A 23,172-nucleotide genomic window follows, 5' to 3' on the forward strand; every position below is an offset into this window, starting at 1 on the left:
AATAAAAAAAATAGGTTACAAACATATAAAAAATATTACAACAATTTTAAGCTACTTACACCTAATCTAAGCCCCCTAATAAAATAACAAACCCCCCCAAAATAAAAAAATGCCCTACCCTATTCTAAATTAAAAAAGTTCAAAGCTCTTTTACCTTACCAGCCCTTAAAACGGCCATTTGTGGGGCATGCCCCAAAGAATTCAGCTCTTTTGCCTGTAAAAGAAAAATACACCCCCCCCCAACATTAAAACCCACCACCCACATACCCCTAATCTAACCCAAACCCCCCTTAAAATAACCTAACACTAATCCCCTGAAGATCATCCTACCTTGAGTTGTCTTCACTCAGCCGAGCAGCGATGGAACCGAAGAGGAGACCCGGAGCGGCAGAAGTTATCCTCCAAGCGGCGCTGAAGAAATCTTCCATCCGATGAAGTGATCCTCCAAGCGGCTCTGAAGAAGTCTTCCATCCGGGCGATGTCATCTTCCAAGAGGCGCTGAAGAAGTCTTCTATCGGGGCGATGTCATCTTCCAAGCGGGGTCTTCAATCTTCATCCTGCCGACGCGGAACATCCTTCTTTCCCGACGGACTACCGACGAATGAAGGCTCCTTTAAGGGACGTCATCCAAGATGGCGTCCCTTCAATTCCGATTGTCTGATAGGATTCTATCAGCCAATCGGAATTAAGGTAGGAAAAATCTGATTGGCTGATTGAATCAGCCAATCAGATTCAAGTTCAATCCGATTGGCTGATCCAATCAGCCAATCAGATTGAGCTTGCATTCTATTGGCTGTTCCGATCAGCCAATAGAATGCAAGCTCAATCTGATTGGCAGATTTTTCCTACCTTAATTCCGATTGGCTGATAGAATCCTATCAGACAATCGGAATTGAAGGGACGCCATCTTGGATGACGTCCCTTAAAGGAGCCTTCATTCGTCAGCGCCGCTTGGAGGATCACTTCATCGGATGGAAGATTTCTTCAGCGCCGCTTGGAGGATAACTTCTGCCGCTCCGGGTCTCCTCTTCGGTTCCATCGATGCTCAGCTGAGTGAAGACGACTCAAGGTAGGATGATCTTCAGGGGATTAGTGTTAGGTTATTTTAAGGGGGGTTTGGGTTAGATTAGGGGTATGTGGGTGGTGGGTTTTAATGTTGGGGGGGTTGTATTTTTCTTTTACAGGCAAAAGAACTGAATTCTTTGGGGCATGCCCCACAAATGGCCCTTTTAAGGGCTGGTAAGGTAAAAGAGCTTTGAGCTTTTTTAATTTAGAATAGGGTAGGGCATTTTTTTTATTTTGGGGGGGTTTGTTATTTTATTAGGGGGCTTAGATTAGGTGTAAGTAGCTTAAAATTGTTGTAATATTTTTAAAATGTTTGTAACTTATTTTATTTTTTTGTAACTTAGCTTTTTTTATTTTTTGTACTTTAGTTAGTTTATGTAATTGTATTTAATTGTAGTTATTTGTAGGTAATTTATTTAATTAATTTAATGATAGTGTAGTGTTAGGTTTAATTGTAACTTAGGTTAGGATTTATTTTACAGGTAACTTTGTATTTCTTTTAGCTAGGTAGTTATTAAATAGTTAATAACTATTTAATAACTATTCTAACTAGCTAAAATAAATACAAAGTTACCTGTAAAATAAATATAAATCCTAAGATAGCTACAATGTAATTATTAATTATATTGTAGCTATCTTAGGGTTTATTTTACAGGTAAGTATTTAGTTTTAAATAGGAATAATTTATTTAAGTATAGTGTAGTGTTAGGTGTAATTGTAACTTAGGTTAGTTTTTATTTTACAGGTTAATTTCTCTTTATTTTAGCTAGGTAGGTATTAAATAGTTAATAACTATTTAATAGCTATTGTACCTAGTTAAAATAAATTGAAATTTGCCTGTAAAATAAAAATAAATCCTAAAATAGCTACAATATAATTATTATTTATATTGTAGCTATATTAGGGTTTATTTTAAAGGTAAGTATTTAGTTTTAAATAGGATTAATTTAGTTCATAATAGAAATATTATTTAGATTTATTTAATTAATATTTAAGTTAGGGGGGTGTTAGGGTTAGTGTTAGACTTAGGTTTAGGGGTTAATAATTTTATTACAGTGGCGGCGGTGTAGTGGGGGGCAGGATAGGGGTTAATAAATTTATTATAGGTGGCGATGGTGTAGGGGGGGCAGGATAGGGGTTAATAAATTTAATATAGGTTGCGGCGGGGTCAGGGAGCGGCGGTTTAGGGGTTAAACTATTTATTTAGTTGCGGCGAGGTGCGGGATCAGCAGGATAGGGGTTAATAACTTTATTATAGAGGGCGACGGTATGGGGGGCAGGATATGGGTTACTAGGTATAATGTAGGTGGCAGCGGTGTCCGGGAGCGGCGGTTTATGGGTTAATACATTTATAAGAGTTGCGGCGGGGTCTAGGAGCGGCGGTTTAGGGGTTAATACATTTATAAGAGTTGCGGCGGGGTCTAGTAGCGGCGGTTTAGGGGTTAGTAACTTTATTTAGTTGCTGGGGGCTCCGGGGGCGCCGGTATAGGGGGTAGAACAGTGGAGTTAGTGTGGGTGCTTAGTGACAGGCTAGCAAGAAAGCTGTAAAAAAGCCGAAGAGCAGCGAGATCGGATGTGTGATAACTCTCACAGTCCGCTGCTCATCGCCCCGTACTTGGTGCGCGGCTTTTTGACAGCTTTTTTGATAACTTAGGCGAATTTTTGCAGGTACGCGGCGGCGATGTGAGGCGAGCTTAGGCGGGCGTATTGGGCCGGCAAAGGCAGGAAAAGTAGACACGTTGATAACTACCCCCCTCTGTGTTTCTTCGCAGTCTAATAAATTGACCCCTAGGTATGGCTTTGACTACATGACTAGGATGCTGAGAGGAGGCATGAAGTATCGTATTACCTGCTGTGGGCTTACGAAAGGTCTTGGTTACATGTTGTTATTAATAATCTGAAGTGTTAAATCGAGATAATTAACCTTATGAGTGCTATATAAGCCTGTAAATTGGAGATTAAAAGAGTTGTTATTTATATAAACCATAATTTTTTCAAACTCAATATTATTTAGGGGCTTCCTAACGATGACTAAAAGGTCATCGATATAGCGGACATATAAGAGGATATTCTCAAGCCAAGGATTTTCAATACTATACATATGGGTGAGTTCCCACCATGATACATATAGATTTGCAAATGCTGGGGCAAATTTTGCCCCCATAGCAGTGCCACAGATTTGGTTGTAGAAAACACCATCAAACCAAAAATAATTGTGAGACAGTAAAATTCTCAACACATCTTCAATGAAATGCCTGATGGTGTTATCTAGACCCATTTCCCTATCCAGAATGAACTCAACAGCCTGTATACCCAAGTGTTGTGGGATACAGGTATACAATGAACATACATCAATAACTACCCATGAAAAGTTATCTTCCCACTTTACTGATTCCAGAGATTGAAGTAGTTGAGCACTGTCCCTGAGATAGGACAACTGTTTTTTGGCTAATGGCTGCAAAAGTCAATCTAACCATGCCCCCAAAGGCTCTAACAAGGAACCCACCGCTGAGACAATAGGTCTGCCCGGGGGATGAAGTGGGTCCTTGTGAACCTTGGGGGCATGGTAGAAGATAGGTGTCAGGGGATTATCAGGTATAAGGTTGTTAATGTTAATATCACTTTTCTTTAAATACCCCCAATGTAACACCCTCATAAACAAGTTGTTCCAAACTTTTCTTAAAGACATTTAGAGGGTTACATATTAATTTTTTGTATACACTAGTGTCCATTAGCTGTTTATGGGCTTCTAGGAAGTAAGTATTTTTGTCAAGTATTACTTTGCTGCCACCCTTATCCGCATTTTTAATGACAATATCCGTATTGTTTTGTAGGGATTTAACCGCTAAATGTTCCTTACGGGAAAGATTAAAGGTGGCAGCATCAGTACTTACTTTTTCTTCTAACTTTAAGATGTCTTCCTGCACCATTTTATGGTAATTCCTTAGGCAAAACTAAATCAATTTCACCACTATATAAATCTGTTAGGGTGGTTAATGCCTGAGCGTCCACAAAAGACAAATGTATGCTTTCATCAGGAGAAATAGCTACCGTATTGGGGGTAGTGATCTCAGAATTGATTTCATAAGATTTAGTGAGGGCAAAAAACCTTTTAAGTGCCAATTTACGAATAAATTTATTGATGTCAAGAAGTGTATTAAAACTAGAAAAATTACTAGAAGGTGCAAATCCTAAACCCCTGGATAACACTTTGATTTCCTCTTAGATTATATTTCGAGAGATTAATCACACTGAAATTATCACTGTTAGTATAGTTAGATGTCACAACATCTTCCAGATGGGTAGAATGTTTAAGAATGAATGTCCCTTCTTTTGTTGTTTTCCTTTTGCTTCTCCATCTTTGTTGTTTCCTTTTGATTGAGACGTGCCCTGTTGTGTCTTCGGACGTACCACCAAAGGTATTTTTTCCACCTTCTCTCTGTAACCTCCTGTAAAAAATCACAAGAAAGAGAGATAGAAGGAGATGAGAGAAGAGAAGAACAGTTGGAAGAATAAGAAGTGCCTGAAAAACAGGCTTCTGAATCAGTGGTCTCCCCTTCAAATGCATTAAAGATTACTTTTCTTTTTTCCCACTTTTTTGAGAATGGATTTAGGAGCATTCTGGCCATATTCTTCTTTCAATTGATTAGATATAAGTTTGTTGCCTTTGAATTTCTTGTTCTTATTTTTATTGGCCGTTGTTGTCGTATAGCTGCCCAATTATATACTTTCTGTTATTCATAGCCCTCTTTATCTCTTTGAAATGTTTCTCCTTTTCTTAAGGCCTGTTCTTTATCCTGTTTGGCAATAGAATCAATCATCTTTTTGTTTAAAGATAGAAATTCTGCATTATTTTTAAATTGCTCAATTTCTTCTTTCAGTGCAAGAATGGCTTACTCTAGCTAAAACCGTTTCTTATTTTTCACTTTTATAAGTATATTTAAAAGTGTGAAAGAGCATTCATTCAGGGTCATATTCCATTCCTCCATGTCTTCTGATTCATCAAATTGAAAGGAGGGATATTTTTTTTATACAGTGGGGCAAAAAAGTATTTAGTCAGCCACCAATTGTGCAAGTTCTCCCACTTAAGAAGATGAGAGAGGCCTGAAATTTTCATCATAGGTATACCTCAACTATGAGAGACAAAATGTGGAAACAAATCCAGACAATAATATTGTCTGATTTGGAAATAATTTATTTGCAAATTATGGTGGAAAATAAGTATTTGGTCAATATCAAAAGTTCATCTCAATACTTTGTTATATATCGTTTGTTGGCAATGACAGAGGTCAAACGTTTTCTGTAAGTCTTCACAAGGTTTTCACACACTGTTGCTGGTATGTTGGCCCATTCCTGCATGCAGATCTCCTCTAGAGCAGTGATGTTTTGGGGCTGTCGCTGGGCAACACGGATTTTCAACTCCCTTCAAAGGTTTTCTATGGGGTTAAGATCTGGAGACTGGCTAGGCCACTCCAGGACCTTGAAATGCTTCTTACGAAGCCACTCCTTCGTTGCCCGGGCGGTGTGTTTGGGATCATTGTCATGCTGAAAGACCCAGCCACGTTTCATCTTCAATGCCCTTGCTGATGGAAGGAGGTTTGCACTCAAAATCTCACTAAACATGGCCCCATTCATTCTTTCATGTACACGGATCAGTAGTCCTGTTCCCTTTGCAGAGAAACAGCCCCAAAGCATGATGTTGCCACCCCCATGCTTCACAGTAGGTATGGTGTTCTTTGGTTGCAACTCAGCATTCTCTCTCCTCCAAACACGACGAGTTATGTTTCTACCAAACAGTTCTACTTTGGTTTCATCTGACCATATGACATTCTCCCAATCCGCTTTTGGATCATCCAAATGCTCTCTAGCATACTTCAGATGTGCCCGGACATGTACTGGCTTAAGCAGGGGGACACGTATGGCACTGCAGGATCTGAGTCCATGGCGGCGTAGTGTGTTACTGATGGTAGCCTTTGTTACGTTGGTCCCAGCTCTCTGCAGGTCATTCACTAGGTCCCCCCGTTTGGTTCTGGGATATTTGTTCACCGTTCTTGTGATCATTTTGACCCCACGGGGTGAGATCTTGCGTGGAGCCCCAGATCGAGGGAGATTATCAGTGGTCTTGTGTGTCTTCCATTTTCTAATTATTGCTCCCACAGTTGATTTCTTCACACTTCACACCAAGCTATTTGCCTATTGCAGAGTCAGTTTTCCCAGCCTGGTGCAGGTCTACAATTTTGTTTCTGGTGTCCTTCGACAGCTCTTTGGTCTTCACCATAGTGGAGTTTGGAGTGTGACTGTTTGAGGTTGTGGACAGGTGTCTTTTATACTGATAACAAGTTCAAACAGGTGCCATTAATACAGGTAATGAGTGGAGGACAGAGGAGCCTCTTGAAGAAGAAGATACAGGTCTGTGAGAGCCAGAAATCTTGCTTGTTTGTAGGTCACCAAATACTTATTTTCAACCATAATATGAAAATAAATTCTTTCCAAATCAGACAATGTGATTGTCTGGATTTGTTTCCACATTTTGTCTCTCATTGTTGAGGTATACCTATGATAAAAATTACAGGCATCTCTCATCTTCTTAAGTGGGAGAACTTGCACAATTGGTGGCTGACTAAATACTTTTTTGCCCCACTGTACGTAACCCTCTTGGTATTCTTTTAGTTTCAATGTATTTTCTAAAGGCTATAATATCCCACATTAATCTGAGATATGTAATTAGAGAGTGTTCCAAAGATTTAAATTACTTCTTCATTTCTGGATTTTCAATAACCACATCCTCCATAGAAAAAATGGTATTAAAGTAATCTTGTCTCATATCAATACCAAAAAAATCCTCATGCTTAGAGGTAATGTGTATTGCTGTTACATCAATACTGTTAGGATCAGAGGTGTCTGTGTCTACACCTGCCAAGGCTATAATGTAAAATCCCTATGTGCTTATTAAGAAAAAGGAAAACAGCAAATTGCTCATAAATGGTATCTCATATACGTTGAAGTGGGGTGGGATTATAAGGAACCGTATTCTTTGCAGAGAATAATGAGAGAAATGTCCTTCAGTTTGCGGTGTTATTTAAATTCAGAATAATACCTCTATGTAACTTGTGCTTACCGTCTTTTCATATCCATAAAGCAAGATTTACATATAGCGCTACACTTTTATATGCATTATTCCATGATAGCAGTATGGTCGCATTTAAGTATCCCTTGCGTGTAAGTTGTAAAGGCTCCCTTGTATATTTCAAATTCTTGGTGTTACATAATAACCATAGTCCGCAAGATAAAGAAAATGTACTCACTAAATTCACAGAGATCAGAGATCGTGGCAGGACCGACAAGGAGGATTCCTACTTCAGTGACTGAAACACAGAGTATGCGTCGATCCAAGCAGCGTCCGATTCTCAGTGTTCTCAAAGGCGGAAGTGTACCTGTCAAAAGGTCATCCAAGCTTCTCCAATCACAACTGAGTGCCGTAGCAGTGGCGGAACCAAGCCACATAAGCTAGTGTGCAAACAAAACAGAAAAGCAGGCACTGCATAAAGATTCCATATAAAAAATCCAAATTTATTGATGTATGATAAAAAAAAATCACAGCAACAAAAAACGCTGTAAGCACGTAGATAAAGCCAGCGATCCCTCGCCCACGGCTCCTCTGTACTTTCGTCAGCAATGACGAATCTGGCTTCCTCCAATCATGGTGTGCACCCCAGAGCAAACATTTCCTGAGGTCACGCCATGATTGGAGGAAGCCGGTTTCATCATTGCTGTGCTAAGTAAAGCCTGAGAAGAGGGTGGGGGATTGCTGGTCCGGCTTGGCTGCAAAAAAAGTATTTTTAAAAAATGCTGCAATGTAAACTTTCATGAATGAAAGTGCCCCTGTTTTAATAATATTTTTAAAAACTGGGCACTGATTCATGAAAGTTTACATTCACTTTAAATACACAGTAGTCTAGGGTTGACAGGCTTAAAATTACATGCTCTAACGGATTAGAGCTTGCAATGTTTTTACTATAATGTTTAATTATGCATATGAAAACTTTGCAATTCACTTTTATTATTTATTGTGAATCTCAAAAAAATGTGTTCTTTCTCCTGTTAAGTGTGGTCAGTCCACGGGTCATCATTACTTCTGGGATATTAACTCCTCCCCAACAGGAAGTGCAAGAGGATCACCCAAGCAGAGCTGCTATATAGCTCCTCCCCTCTACGTCACACCCAGTCATTCTCTTGCACCCAACTAATAGATAGGATGTGTGAGAGGACTGTGGTGATTATACTTAGTTTTTATATCTTCAATCAAAAGTTTGTTATTTTAAAACAGCACCGGAGTGTGTTGTTCCTTCTCAGGTAGAATTTGAAGAAGAATCTACCTGAGTTTTTGGATGATTTTAGCCGGCGTAGCTAAAATTCATTTTGCTGTTCTCGGCCATTCTGAGGAGTGAGGTAAACTTCAGATCAGGGGACAGCGGGCAGGTTCACCTGCAAAGAGGTATGTTGCAGTATATTATTTTCTGAGGAATGGAATTGACTGAGAAAATACTGCCAATACCAATATAATGCAAGTTCAGCCTTAAATGCAGTAGTAGCAACTGGTATCAGGCTGTTTATGTATATATGTGTACACTTCTGTATTCTGGGGAATGGCACTTCTCTGGGTAATACTATATGCATATAATCTTTAGCCTTACTTGCAGTGGGAACGTCTAGCAACAGGCTGTTAATGGCATTTCATGATATTTGATTTTAAACGTTTTTGCTGGCATGCTAAATTGTTTAAATATCTGAGGTACTGGGTGAAAAATTGTTTTTGGGCACTGTTTTTCCACTTGGCTATCGTTTATTTTAATCTGAGACAGTTTACTGAACTTCCCTCACTGCTGTGAGTGAGGGGGAGGGGCCTATTTTGGCGCTTTTGCTACGCATCAAAAATTCAGTCAAAAGTCTGTTTCTCTTCCTGCATGATCTGGATCGTCTCTACAGAGCTCAAGGGTCTTCAAAAATTATTTTGAGGGAGGTAATCACTCACAGCAGACCTGTGAGATTGTGCGTTGACTGTGATAAAAAACGTTTATATTTTGTACATTTTTTTCTGCCATTAAGGGTTAGTTATACATTGCTAATGGGGGCAATCCTTTGCTAAATTTATGCCTTTACTGGGAAAAATCTGATTGTTATAATTTTTCCAGTTCATTATTATTAAACTGTCATAATTTTTTTCTGTGCTTCTTAAAGGCACAGTGCGTTTTTCACATTACTTGTAATTTGAGTGAAAAGTATTTCCAAGCTTGCTAGTTTAATTGCTAGTTTGTTAAACATGTCTGACTCAGAGGAATATCTCTGTGCTATATGTGCAAAAGCCAAGGTGGAGCCCAATAGAAATTTATGTACTAATTGCATTGATGCTACTTTGAATAAGAGTCATTCTGTACAAATTGAACATCATTCACCAAACAACGAGGGGGAAGTTATGCCGACTAACTTGCCTCACGTGTCAGTACCTGCATCTCCCGCTCGGGAGGTGCGTGATATTGTAACGCTGAGTACTTCAGGGCGGCCATTACAAATCACACTACAGGACATGGCTAATGTTATGACTGAAGTTTTGTCTAAATTACCAGAACTTAGAGGTAAGCGAGATCACTCTGGGGTGAGAACAGAGTGCGCTGATAATATTAGGGCCATGTCAGATACTGCGTCACAATTTGCAGAACATGAGGACGGAGAGCTTCATTTTGCGGGTGACGGATCTGATCCAAATAAACTGGATTCAGACATTTCAAATTTTAAGTTTAAGCTGGAAAACCTCCGTGTATTACTAGGGGAGGTTTTAGCGGCTCTGAATGATTGTAACACAGTTGCAATACCAGAGAAAATGTGTAGGTTGGATAAATATTTTGCGGTACCGTCGAGTACTGACGTTTTTCCAATACCTAAGAGACTTACTGAAATTGTTACTAAGGAGTGGGACAGACCCGGTGTGCCTTTCTCACCCCCTCCTATATTCAGAAAGATGTTTCCAATAGACGCCACCACACGGGACTTATGGCAAACGGTCCCTAAGGTGGAGGGAGCAGTTTCTACTTTAGCTAAGCGTACCACTATCCCGGTGGAGGATAGCTGCGCCTTTTCAGATCCAATGGATAAAAAATTAGAGGGTTACCTGTCACGGCTGCAGCAGCATTTTGGTTTGAGTCTCTGGAAGAGACCCTTGAATCAGCTCCATTAGATGAGATTACACACAAGCTTAAAACCCTTAAGCTAGCTAATTCATTTATTTCTGATGCCGTAGTACACTTAACTAAACTTACGGCTAAGAATTCCGGATTCGCCATTCAGGCACGCAGAGCGCTGTGGCTAAAATCCTGGTCAGCTGATGTTACTTCTAAATCTAAACTACTTAACATACCTTTCAAAGGGCAGACCTTATTCGGGCCCGGTTTGAAGGAAATTATCGCTGACATTACAGGAGGTAAAGGTCATGTCCTGCCTCAAGACAGAGCCAAACCTAGGGCTAGACAGTCTAATTTTCATGCCTTTCGTAACTTCAAGGCAGGAGCAACATCAACTTCCTCTGCACCAAAACAGGAAGGAGCTGTTGCTCGATACAGACAAGGCTGGAAACCTAACCAGTCCTGGAACAAGGGCAAACAGGCCAGAAAGCCTGCTGCTGCCCCTAAGACAGCATGAAGTGAGGGCCCCCGATCCGGGAACGGATCTAGTGGGGGGCAGACTCTCTCTCTTCGCCCAGGCTTGGGCAAGAGATGTCCAGGATCCCTGGGCGTTAGAGATCATATCTCAGGGATATCTTCTGGACTTCAAAGCCTCTCCCCCAAAAGGGAGATTTCATCTTTCAAGGTTGTCAACAAACCAGATAAAGAAAGAGGCGTTTCTACGCTGTGTACAAGATCTTTTACTAATGGGAGTGATCCATCCGGTTCCGCGGTCGGAACACGGACAAGGTTTTTACTCAAATCTGTTTGTGGTTCCCAAGAAAGAAGGAACCTTCAGACCAATCTTGGATTTAAAGATCCTAAACAAATTCCTAAGAGTTCCATCGTTCAAAATGGAAACTATTCGGACAATCTTACCCATGATCCAAAAGGGTCAGTACATGACCACAGTGGATATAAAGGATGCCTACCTTCATATACCGATTCACAAAGATCATTACCGGTATCTAAGGTTTGCCTTCCTAGACAGGCATTACCAGTTTGTAGCTCTTCCATTCGGGTTGGCTACGGCTCCAAGAATCTTCACAAAGGTTCTGGGCTCTCTTCTGGCGGTGCTAAGGCCGCGAGGAATTTCGGTGGCTCCGTACCTAGACGACATTCTGATACAAGCGTCAATCTTTCAAACTGCCAAGTCTCATACAGAGTTAGTACTGGCATTTCTAAGGTCGCATGGGTGGAAGGTGAACGTAGAGAAGAGTTCTCTCTTACCACTCACAAGGGTTCCCTTCTTGGGGACTCTTATAGACTCTGTAGAAATGAAGATTTACCTGACAGAAGACAGGTTAACAAAGCTTCAAAATGCTTGCCGTGTCCTTCATTCCATTCAACACCCGTCAGTGGCTCAATGCATGGAGGTAATCGGCTTAATGGTAGCGGCAATGGACATAGTACCCTTTGCACGCCTACATCTCAGACCGCTGCAATTGTGCATGCTAAGTCAGTGGAATGGGGATTACTCAGATTTGTCCCCTCTACTAAATCTGGATCAAGAGACCAGAAATTCTCTTCTATGGTGGCTTTCTCGGCCACATCTGTCCAGGGGGATGCCATTCAGCAGACCAGATTGGACAATTGTAACAACAGACGCCAGCCTACTAGGTTGGGGCGCTGTCTGGAATTCCCTGAAGGCTCAGGGATCATGGACTCAGGAGGAAAGTCTCCTTCCAATAAACATTCTGGAATTGAGAGCAGTTCTCAATGCCCTTCTGGCTTGGCCTCAGTTAACAACTCGGGGGTTCATCAGGTTTCAGTCGGACAACATCACGACTGTAGCTTACATCAACCATCAAGGAGGGACAAGAAGCTCCCTAGCGATGATGGAAGTATCAAAGATAATTCGCTGGGCAGAGTCTCACTCTTGCCACCTCTCAGCGATCCACATTCCTGGAGTGGAAAACTGGGAGGCGGATTTCCTAAGTCGTCAGACTTTTCATCCGGGGGAGTGGGAACTTCATCCGGAGATCTTTGCCCAAATACTTCGACTTTGGGGCAAACCAGAGATAGATCTCATGGCGTCTCGCCAGAACGCCAAGCTTCCTTGTTACGGGTCCAGGTCCAGGGACCCGGGAGCAGTCCTGGTAGATGCTTTGACAGCACCTTGGACCTTCGGGATGGCCTATGTGTTTCCACCCTTCTCGATGCTTCCTCGATTGATTGCCAGGATCAAACAGGAGAGAGCATCAGTGATTCTGATAGCGCCTGCGTGGCCACGCAGGACCTGGTATGCAGATCTAGTGGACATGCCATCCTGTCCACCTTGGTCTCTGCCTCTGAGACAGGACCTTCTAATTCAGGGTCCTTTCAAACATCAAAATCTAATTTCTCTGAAGCTGACTGCTTGGAAATTGAACGCTTGATTTTATCAAAGCGTGGTTTTTCGGAGTCAGTTATTGATACCTTAATACAGGCTAGGAAGCCTGTTACCAGAAAGATTTACCATAAAATATGGCGTAAATACTTACATTGGTGCGAATCCAAGAGTTACTCATGGAGTAAAGTTAGGATTCCTAGGATATTGTCCTTTCTACAAGAAGGTTAGAAAAGGGTTTATCTGCTAGTTCCTTAAAGGGACAGATCTCAGCTCTGTCCATTCTTTTACACAAGCGTCTGTCAGAAGTTCCAGACGTTCAGGCTTTTTGCCAGGCTTTGGCCAGGATTAAGCCTGTGTTTAAAACTGTTGCTCCACCATGGAGCTTAAATTTAGTTCTTAACGTTTTACAGGGTGTTCCGTTTGAACCCCTTCATTCCATTGATATCAAGCTGTTATCTTGGAAAGTTCTGTTTTTAAGGGCTATTTCCTCGGCTCGTAGAGTCTCTGAGTTATCAGCCTTACATTGTGATTCTCCGTATCTGATTTTTCATTCAGATAAGGTAGTTCTGCGTACTAAACCTGGGTTCTTACCTAAGGTTGTCACTAATAAGAATATCAATCAAGAGATTGTTGTGCCATCATTGTGTCCGAATCCTTCTTCAAAGAAGGAACGACTTCTGCACAATCTAGATGTAGTCCGTGCCCTAAAATTTTATTTACAGGCAACTAGAGATTTTCGCCAAACTTCTTCCCTGTTTGTCGTTTATTCTGGACAGAGGAGAGGTCAAAAAGCTTCTGCTACCTCTCTCTGTTTTTGGCTTCGTAGCATAATACGTTTAGCCTATGAGACTGCTGGACAGCAGCCTCCTGAAAGAATTACAGCTCATTCCACTAGAGCTGTGGCTTCCACTTGGGCCTTTAAGAATGAGGCCTCTGTTGAACAGATTTGCAAGGCTGCAACTTGGTCTTCTCTTCATACTTTTTCCAAATTTTACAAATTTGACACTTTTGCTTCTTCGGAGGCTGTTTTTGGGAGAAAGGTTCTTCAGGCAGTGGTTCCTTCCGTATAAAGATCCTGCCTGTCCCTCCCGTCATCCGTGTACTTTAGCTTTGGTATTGGTATCCCAGAAGTAATGATGACCCGTGGACTGACCACACTTAACAGGAGAAAACATAATTTATGCTTACCTGATAAATTCCTTTCTCCTGTAGTGTGGTCAGTCCACGGCCCGCCCTGTTTTTTATGGCAGGTCTAAATTTTTAAATTATACTCCAGTCACCACTGCACCCTATAGTTTCTCCTTTCTCGTTTGGTTCTTGGTCGAATGACTGGGTGTGACGTAGAGGGGAGGAGCTATATAGCAGCTCTGCTTGGGTGATCCTCTTGCACTTCCTGTTGGGGAGGAGTTAATATCCCAGAAGTAATGATGACCCGTGGACTGACCACACTACAGGAGAAAGGAATTTATCAGGTAAGCATAAATTATGTTTTTTCAACTTCCACCAGATGAGACTGTAGTGCATTCTACGGTATTCCTAACCCTGCCCCCCACCTGTTGCACAGTGATTGTTTGATTTGTGTTAATTTATATCTGCCCTAACTGGCCACCACATAGAAGATAAAATAAACGGTACTTGAATAGTATTTTTAAGGGATGTGTTCCAGGACTCCAGAAGAATGCACACTTTGCCTTGAAATTATAATTTGAATTGCTTTTATGATTATTATTTTGTATGTAGCTATTTTACAATGCAGTGATTCATTTTTTATGTATATGGAAAAAAATGTTAATAGCCCTTTAAGTTTCAATTTTAAACATTCAGCAGAAGTATATATTTTTGCTTTTTTAAAGGGACCTAGTTGATCCACAGAGCAAGCCATCTGGCACTTGGAAGACTTTGTCTGAGCAGTCTGTGTGTATGGAAATAGAAGAGTTACAAAAGGTACTTCACACATGTAACTGTTACCTTTATTACACTAAATATGTAGTAGCTCTAGAGCTTATGCTGGTAGCTCCCTGGAGCAACAGCAATGCACCTTCTGTGCTGTCTCTACAAGGAAGACTCAAGAGCTATCATACCCAGGCCATGAGGCCAATACAAATTAATGTGGAATTTGGGTAACAACAGCCTATACTTAATAGGGGAAACATTACAGAAATGTTACACAAAATCTAAAACAAATTTAAAAAAAGACTGGTAAGAAATTGCTACTCATCCAGTTTGAAAAAATACACACTTTATTTAGTGGATAACACACATATTAAAACCAATCCCACATGTAGCATATGAATATATAATATTGCCAACAACCATCATTAAAAGAAAATGAAAATAGAAATAACAGGTTAAATTATCATAAATACAAACATTAATTGGTGTCCAAGGTCAGCGCAAGAATTTGTCCAAACTATGGGGCATATTTTACAATGTGCGAGCGGACATGATGCGAAGTAGCGTATCATGTCCGCTGCACATCTCTGTCCATTGATAAATTGCACCAGCAGTTCTTGCACCAGCAGTTATCATTGCACCAGCCTGTTCATTGCACCAGCGGTTCTTGTAAACTGCTGGTGCAATGTCGCCCCCTACAGATTGGCCGCTAACAGGGGGTGTTGATCAACCCGATCGTATTCGATCGAGTTGATTTCTGTCCGCCGCCTCAGAGCAGGCAGACAAGTTATTTAGACCGCTGCTTCATAACTTCTTGATAACTTCTGTTTACTTAACAGGCTCTAGAAACAAGAGGTGTATATATTTCTTGCCATATTGTAAAATAAATCAAGAGAGCTCTTTGTCCTAATACATTGGCCAGTATTGGAGATAATGTACCAGTTTACTTAAAGGGACACTTAACCCAAATTTTTTCTTTCATGATTCAGATAGAGCATGCAATTTTAAGCAATTTTCTAATTTACTCTGGTTATTAATTTCTTTTGCAAGATGTACCGAGTCCATGGATTCATCCTATCTTGTGGGATATTGTCCTTCCTGACAGGAAATAGCAAAGAGAGCACCACAGCAGAGCTGTCTATATAGCTTCCCCCTTAACTCCACCCCCCAGTCATTCTCTTTGCTGGCTCTAAGCAGGAAGGGTAAAGAGAATAAGTATTAAACTGTTAGTTTTATTTTATCTTCAATCAAGTGTTTGTTATTTTTAAATGGTACCGGTGTTGTACTATTTACTCTCAGGCAGGACATAGATGAAGATTTCTGCCTGGAGGATGATGATCTTAGCATTTGTAACTAAGGTCCACTGCTGTTCCCACAGAAGCTGAGGAGTACAGGACAACTTCAGTGTGAGGAACGGTTTCTTGCTATACAGTAATGAGGTATGTTCAGTCATATTTTCTGCAGAGACTGTGTTAACTCAGAAAGGCTGACAGTGTCCCCATTAGGGGAAGGGTAACCAGTAATCCTAGTGTTATCAGAGGTTTTTACTAGCTTGCATAAAGGGTTAATTTTTTGTGGGCACTCAGTTTGTTATGTGAATTTGGGATAAACATTTTTGTGTCTGGGAGTAACGTTTTCTGTTTTATGGGACATTTGCTTGAGGGTTCTTGTGGGTTGTTTATAACCCACATGGCTTTCAGGCAGGGTTTGTTAGTTTTGTGTAGGCCCCAGCAACATCGAGTGAGGTGGGCGGGGCCTACATTTACAAGCAGCAAGCAACTTCTCCTGAGGTCCTGAGAGTCTTCTGAGGGACTAATTGAAGCTTTAAACCCCATATTATCTCTTCCTAAGGGCAGGTAGGGCCACAGCAGAGCTGTGCAAGGTGTTTTAGGGGGTTTTAACCGGTTTTAGACACTTGTGGTGCAATCCTTCTAAAGCTTAGTGGGTGTACTGTTAAAATTTCGGAATTTTTGAAGCAATTTTAACCTGTTTTGCAGTTTGTGTATGCCTTTTTTTCTCTTAAAGGTACAGTACCGTTTTTGAAAATTGTGTTTTTTTCATCAAATAAAGTGTTTTCCAAGCTTGCTTGCTTCATTACTAGCCTGTTAAACATGTCTGACACTGAGGAAACTCATTGTTCAATTTGTTTAGAAGCCATTGTGGAACCCCCTCTAAGAATGTGTCCCAATTGTACTGATATGTCTATAAATTGCAAACAGCATATTTTGACTTATAAGAATTTGGCATTAAATGATTCTCAGACAGAAGTAAATCAGGTTTCGCCATCTAGTTCTCCCCAAGTGTCACAACCTGTTACGCCCACACAAGTGACGCCAAGTACTTCTAGTGCGTCTAATTCTTTCACCTTGCAAGATATGGCTTCAGTTATGAATACTACCCTCACAGAGGTTTTATCTAAACTGCCAGGGTTGCAAGGGAAGCGCAGTAGCTCTGGGTTAAGAACAAATGCTGAGCCTTCTGACCCTTTAGTAGCCGTATCCGATATTCCCTCACAATGTTCTGAGGACAAATATTTAGAGGTTCCTGTTTACACTGATGTTTTCTCTTGTAAGGTGTATCCAGTCCATGGATCATCCATTACTTGTGGGATATTCTCATTCCCAACAGGAAGTTGCAAGAGGATCACCCACAGCAGAGCTGTCTATATAGCTCCCCCCCCTAACTGCCACCTCCAGTCATTCTCTTGCAACTCTCGACACGCATGGAAGCAGTAAGAGAGATGTGGTGAAATGCAGTTGTTTTTTTTCTTCAATCAAAAGTTTGTTATTTTTAAATGGTACCAGAGTTGTACTATTTTGGTCCCAGGCAGAAAATAGAAGAAGAATCTGCCTGTGGTCTCTAATGATCTTAGCAGGTTGTAACTAAGATCCATTGCTGTTCTCACACATAACTGAAGAGAGAGGTAACTTCAGCTGGGGAATGGCGTGCAGGTTATCCTGCTATGAGGTATGTGCAGTTTAAATTTTTTCTAGAGGAATGTAAATGCTAGAAAATGCTGCTGATACCAGATGTATTTAATGTAAGCCTGATTACAGTGATTTAATAGCGATTGGTATCATGCTTACTGTCAGAGGTAATACTCTTATTATTTTTCAATTCCTGTCATATAAAACATTTGCTGGGAGTGCTTAAACATTTTTATATATGTTTTGGTGATAAAACTTTATTGGGGCCTAGTTTTTTTCCGCATGGCTGGCTTAAATTTGCCTAGAAACAGTTTTCTTAAGCCTCCCACTGTGTAGAGATGAGTGGGATGGGCCTAATTTAGCGCTTAATTGCGCAGTAACTTTTGCAGAATGAGACATCCAGCTTCCCTCAAGGAGTCCCCTGAATGCTATAGGACTTCTCTAAAGGGTTTTTGGGCTTTCCAAAGTCGTTTGTATGGCAAGGTAGTGCCGCAGCAGAGCTGTGGCAGTTTGTTGTGACTGTAAAAAAAACGTCTATATCGTTTTTTTGATCAGTTTTTTAAACTAAGGGGTTAATCATCCATTTGCAAGTGGGTGCAATGCTCTGTTAGCTTATTATACACACTGTAAAAATTTTGTTTGATTTACTGCTTTTTTTCACTGTTTTTCAAATTCTGACCTTTTTTTATTTTTCTTAAAGGCACAGTACCGTTTTTTTGTTTTGTTTTTTTTTGCTTGTTAACTTGCTTTAAAGTGTTTTCCAAGCTTGCTGGTCTCATTGCTAGTCTGTTTAAACATGTCTGACATAGAGGAAACTCCTTGTTCATTATGTTTAGAAGCCATGGTGGAACCCCCTCTTAGAATGTGTACCAAATGTACTGATTTCACTTTAAGTAATAAAGACCATATTCTGTCTTTAAAAAATGTATCACCAGAGGAATCTGACGAGGGGGAAGTTATGCCGACTAACTCGCCCCACGTGTCAGAACCTTTAAATCCCGCTCAAGGGACTCACACTCAAGAGGTGCCAAATACATCTAGCGCGCCCATGGCATTTACTTTACAAGACATGGCGGCAGTCATGGATAATACACTGGCAGCGGTATTATCCAGACTACCTGGGTTACGGGGAAAGCGAGACAGCTCTGGAGTTAGAAGAAATACAGAGCATACTGACGCTTTAGTAACTATGTCTGATACCCCCTCACAATATGCAGAAGCTGAGGAAGGAGAGCTTCTTTCTGTGGGTGATTTTTCTGACTCAAGGAAGAGGAGTCAACCTGATTCTGATATGTCAACATTTAAATTTAAGCTTGAACACCTTCGCGTGTTGCTCAGGGAGGTTTTAGCTGCTCTGAATGACTGTGATACAATTGCATTGCCAGAGAAAATGTGCAGATTGGATAAATACTATGCAGTGCCTGTTTACACTGATGTTTTTCCAATACCTAAAAGGTTTAAAGAAATTATTACTAAGGAATGGGATAGACCACGTGTGCCGTTCTTTCCCCCTCCTATTTTTAAGAAAATGTTTCCAATAGATGCCGCCACACGGGACTTATGGCAAACGGTCCCTAAGGTGGAGGGAGCAGTTTCTAACCTAGCTAAGCATACTACTATCCCTGTCGAGGACAGTTGTGCTTTCTCAGATCCAATGGATAAAAAGTTAGAGGGTTACCTTAAGAAAATGTTTATTCAACAAGGTTTTATTCTACAGCCCCATTGGATGATATACTTGACAAGCTTAGAGCTTTGTTTCTGATGCCATTGTTCATTTGACTAAACTAACGGCTCTGGTTTTGCTATTCAGGCGCGTAGGGCGCTATGGCTTAAATCATGGTCAGCTGACGTGACTTCAAAGTCTAAGCTGCTCAATATTCCCTTCAAGGGGCAGACCCTATTCGGGCCTGGTTTGAAGGAGATCATTTCTGATATCACTGGAGGAAAAGGTCATGCCCTTCCTCAGGATAGGTCCAAATCAAAGGCCAAACAGACTAATTTTCGCGCCTTTCGAAATTTCAAGGCGAGTGCAGCATCAACTTCCTCTAATACAAAACAAGAGGGAACTTTTGCCCAGTCCAAGTCCGTCTGGAGACCTAACCAGACTTGGAACAAAGGTAAGCAGGCCAAAAAGCCTGCTGCTGCCTCTAAGACAGCATGAAAGATTGGCCCCCGATCCGGTAACGGATCTAGTAGGGGGCAGTCTTTCGCTCTTCGCCCAGGCTTGGGCAAGAGATGTCCAGGATCCCTGGGCGTTGGAAATTGTATCCCAGGGATATCTTCTGGACTTCAAGGCTTCCCCTCCAAAAGGGAGATTTCACCTTTCACAATTATCTGCAAACCAGATAAAGAGAGAGGCATTTTTACACTGTGTTCAAGACCTCCTAGTTATGGGAGTGATCCACCCAGTTCCAAAGGAGGAAAAGGGACAAGGATTCTATTCAAATCTGTTTGTGGTTCCCAAAAAAGAGGGAACCTTCAGACCAATCTTAGATCTCAAGATCTTAAACAAATTTCTCAGGGTCCCATCATTCAAGATGGAGACTATTCGTACCATCCTACCTATGATCCAGGAGGGTCAATACATGACTACAGTGGATTTAAAGGATGCTTATCTTCACATTCCGATACACAAAGATCATCATCGGTTTCTCAGGTTTGCCTTCCTAGACAGGCATTACCAGTTTGTAGCTCTTCCCTTTGGGTTAGCTACAGCCCCAAGAATCTTTACGAAGGTTCTGGGGTCACTTCTGGCGGTCCTAAGGCCACGGGGCATAGCAGTGGCCCCTTATTTAGACAACATTCTGATACAGGCGTCAAATTTCCAAATTGCCAAGTCTCATACGGACATAGTTCTGGCATTTCTGAGGTCGCATGGGTGGAAAGTGAACGAAAAAAAGAGTTCTCTATCCCCTCTCACAAGAGTCTCCTTCCTGGGAACTCTAATAGATTCTGTAGAAATGAGGATTTACCAAACAGAGACCAGGTTATCAAAACTTCTAAATTCCTGCCGTGTTCTTTATTCCACTTCTCGCCCTTCGGTGGCTCAGTGTATGGAAGTAATCGGCTTAATGGTAGCGGCAATGGACATAGTGCCGTTTGCCCGCCTACATCTCAGACCGCTGCAACTCTGCATGCTCAGTCAGTGGAATGGGGATTACACAGATTTGTCCCCTCTACTAAATCTGGATCAAGAGACCAGGGATTCTCTTCTCTGGTGGCTATCTCGGGTCCATCTGTCCAAAGGTATGACCTTTCGCAGGCCAGATTGGACAATTGTAACGACAGATGCCAGCCTTCTAGGCTGGGGGGCAGTCTGGAACTCCCTGAAGGCTCAGGGATCGTGGACTCAGGAGGAGTCACTCCTTCCGATAAACATTCTGGAACTAAGAGTGATATTCAATGCTTTTCAGGCTTGGCCTCAGCTAGCGACAATGAGGTTCATAAGATTTCAGTCGGACAACATCACGACTGTGGCTTACATCAACCATCAAGGGGGAACAAGGAGTTCCCTAGCGATGTTGGAAGTCTCAAAGATAATTTGCTGGGCAGAGATTCACTCTTGCCACCTATCAGCTATCCATATCCCAGGTGTAGAGAACGGGAAGGCGGATTTTTTAAGTCAACAGACTTTTCATCCGGGGGAGTGGGACTCCATCCGGAGGTGTTTGCACAATTGATTCATCGTTGGGGCAAACCAGAACTGGATCTCATGGCGTCTCGCCAGAACACCAAACTTCCTTGTTACGGATCCAGGTCCAGGGATCCCAAGGCGACGCTGATAGATGCTCTAACAGCGCCTTGGTCCTTCAACCTGGCTTATGTGTTTCCACCGTTTCCTCTGCTCCCTCGTCTGATTGCCAAAATCAAGCAGGAGAGAGCATTGGTGATCTTGATAGCGCCTGCGTGGCCACGCAGGACTTGGTATGCAGATCTGGTGGACATGTCATCCTTTCCACCATGGACTCTGCCGCTGAGACAGGACCTTCTACTTCAGGGTCCTTTCAACCATCCAAATCTAATTTCTCTGAGACTGACTGCCTGGAGATTGAAAGCTTGATCTTATCAAAGCATGGCTTCTCCGAGTCAGTCATTGACACCTTAATTCAGGCACGAAAGCCTGTCACCAGGAAAATCTATCATAAGATACGGCGTAAATATCTTTATTGGTGCGAATCCAAGGGTTACTCATGGAGTAAAGTCAGGATTCCCAGGATATTATCCTTTCTCCAAGAAGGATTGGAAAAAGGATTGTGAGCTAGTTCCTTAAAGGGACAGATTTCTGCTCTGTCTATTCTTTTGCACAAGCGTCTGGCGGATGTTCCAGACGTCAGGCTTTAGTTAGAATCAAGCCTTTGTTTAAACCCGTTGCTCCGCCATGGAGTTTAAATTTGGTTCTTAAAGTTCTTCAAGGGGTTCCGTTTGAACCTCTTCATTCCATAGATCAAACTGGTTCGTGCTTTAAAGTATTATTTACAAGCTACTAAAGATTTTCGTCAAACATCTGCTTTGTTTGTTGTCTACTCTGGACATTGGAAAGGCCAATAGGCTTCGGCAACTTCTCTTTCGCTTTGGCTAAGAAGTATAATACGCTTAGCTTATGAGACTGCTGGCCAGCAGCCTCCTGAAAGGATTACAGCTCATTCTACTAGAGCTGTGGCTTCCACTTGGGCCTTTAAAAATGAGGCTTCTGTTGAACAGATTTGCAAGGCGGCGACTTGGTCTTCGCTTCATACTTTTTCAAAGTTCTATAAATTTGATACTTTTGCTTCTTTGGAGGCTATTTTTGGGAGAAAGGTTTTACAGACAGTGGTACCTTCCGTTTAAGTATCTGCCTTGTCCCTCCCTTCATCCGTGTACTTTAGCTTTGGTATTGGTATCCCACAAGTAATGGATGATCAATGGACTGGATACACCTTACAAGAGAAAACATAATTTATGCTTACCTGAATTTATGCTTACCTGAAATTTATTTCTCTTGTGGTGTATCCAGTCCACGGCCCGCCCTGTCATTTTAAGGCAGGTAATTTTTATTTTAAACTACAGTCACCACTGCACCCTATAGTTTCTCCTTTCTCTTGCTTGTCTTCGGTCGAATGACTGGAGGTGGCAGTTAGGGGAGGAGCTATATAGACAGCTCTGCTGTGGGTGATCCTCTTGCAACTTCCTGTTGGGAATGAGAATATCCCACAAGTAATGGATGATCCGTGGACTGGATACACCACAAGAGAAATACATTTATCAGGTAAGCATAAATTATGTTTTTCCGGTCCCTAAGAGGATCTCGGACATTGTTACTAAGGAGTGGGATAGACCAGGTATTCCGTTCGCTCCCCCTCCTGTTTTTAAGAAAATGTTCCCCATTTCTGACACCATAAAGGACTCATGGCAGACGGTCCCTAAGGTGGAGGGAGCTATTTCTACTCTGGCTAAGCATACAACTATACCTATTGAAGACAGTTGTGCTTTCATTGATCCTATGGATAAAAAGTTAGAGGGTCTCCTAAAGAAAATTTTTGTTCATCAAGGTTTTCTTCTTCAACCTATAGCGTGCATTGTTCCGGTAACCACTGCAGCTGCTTTTTGGTTTGAGGCTCTAGAAGAGGTTCTTCAGATGGAGACCCCACTAGATGATATTTTTGACAGAATTAAGGCCCTTAAGTTTGCTAATTCTTTTATTACAGACGCCGCTTTTCATCTTGCTAAGTTAGCGGCAAAGAATTCAGGTTTTGCCATTTTA

Source organism: Bombina bombina, chromosome 8 (assembly GCF_027579735.1).
Source record: "Bombina bombina isolate aBomBom1 chromosome 8, aBomBom1.pri, whole genome shotgun sequence".
Lineage (NCBI taxonomy): Eukaryota > Metazoa > Chordata > Amphibia > Anura > Bombinatoridae > Bombina > Bombina bombina.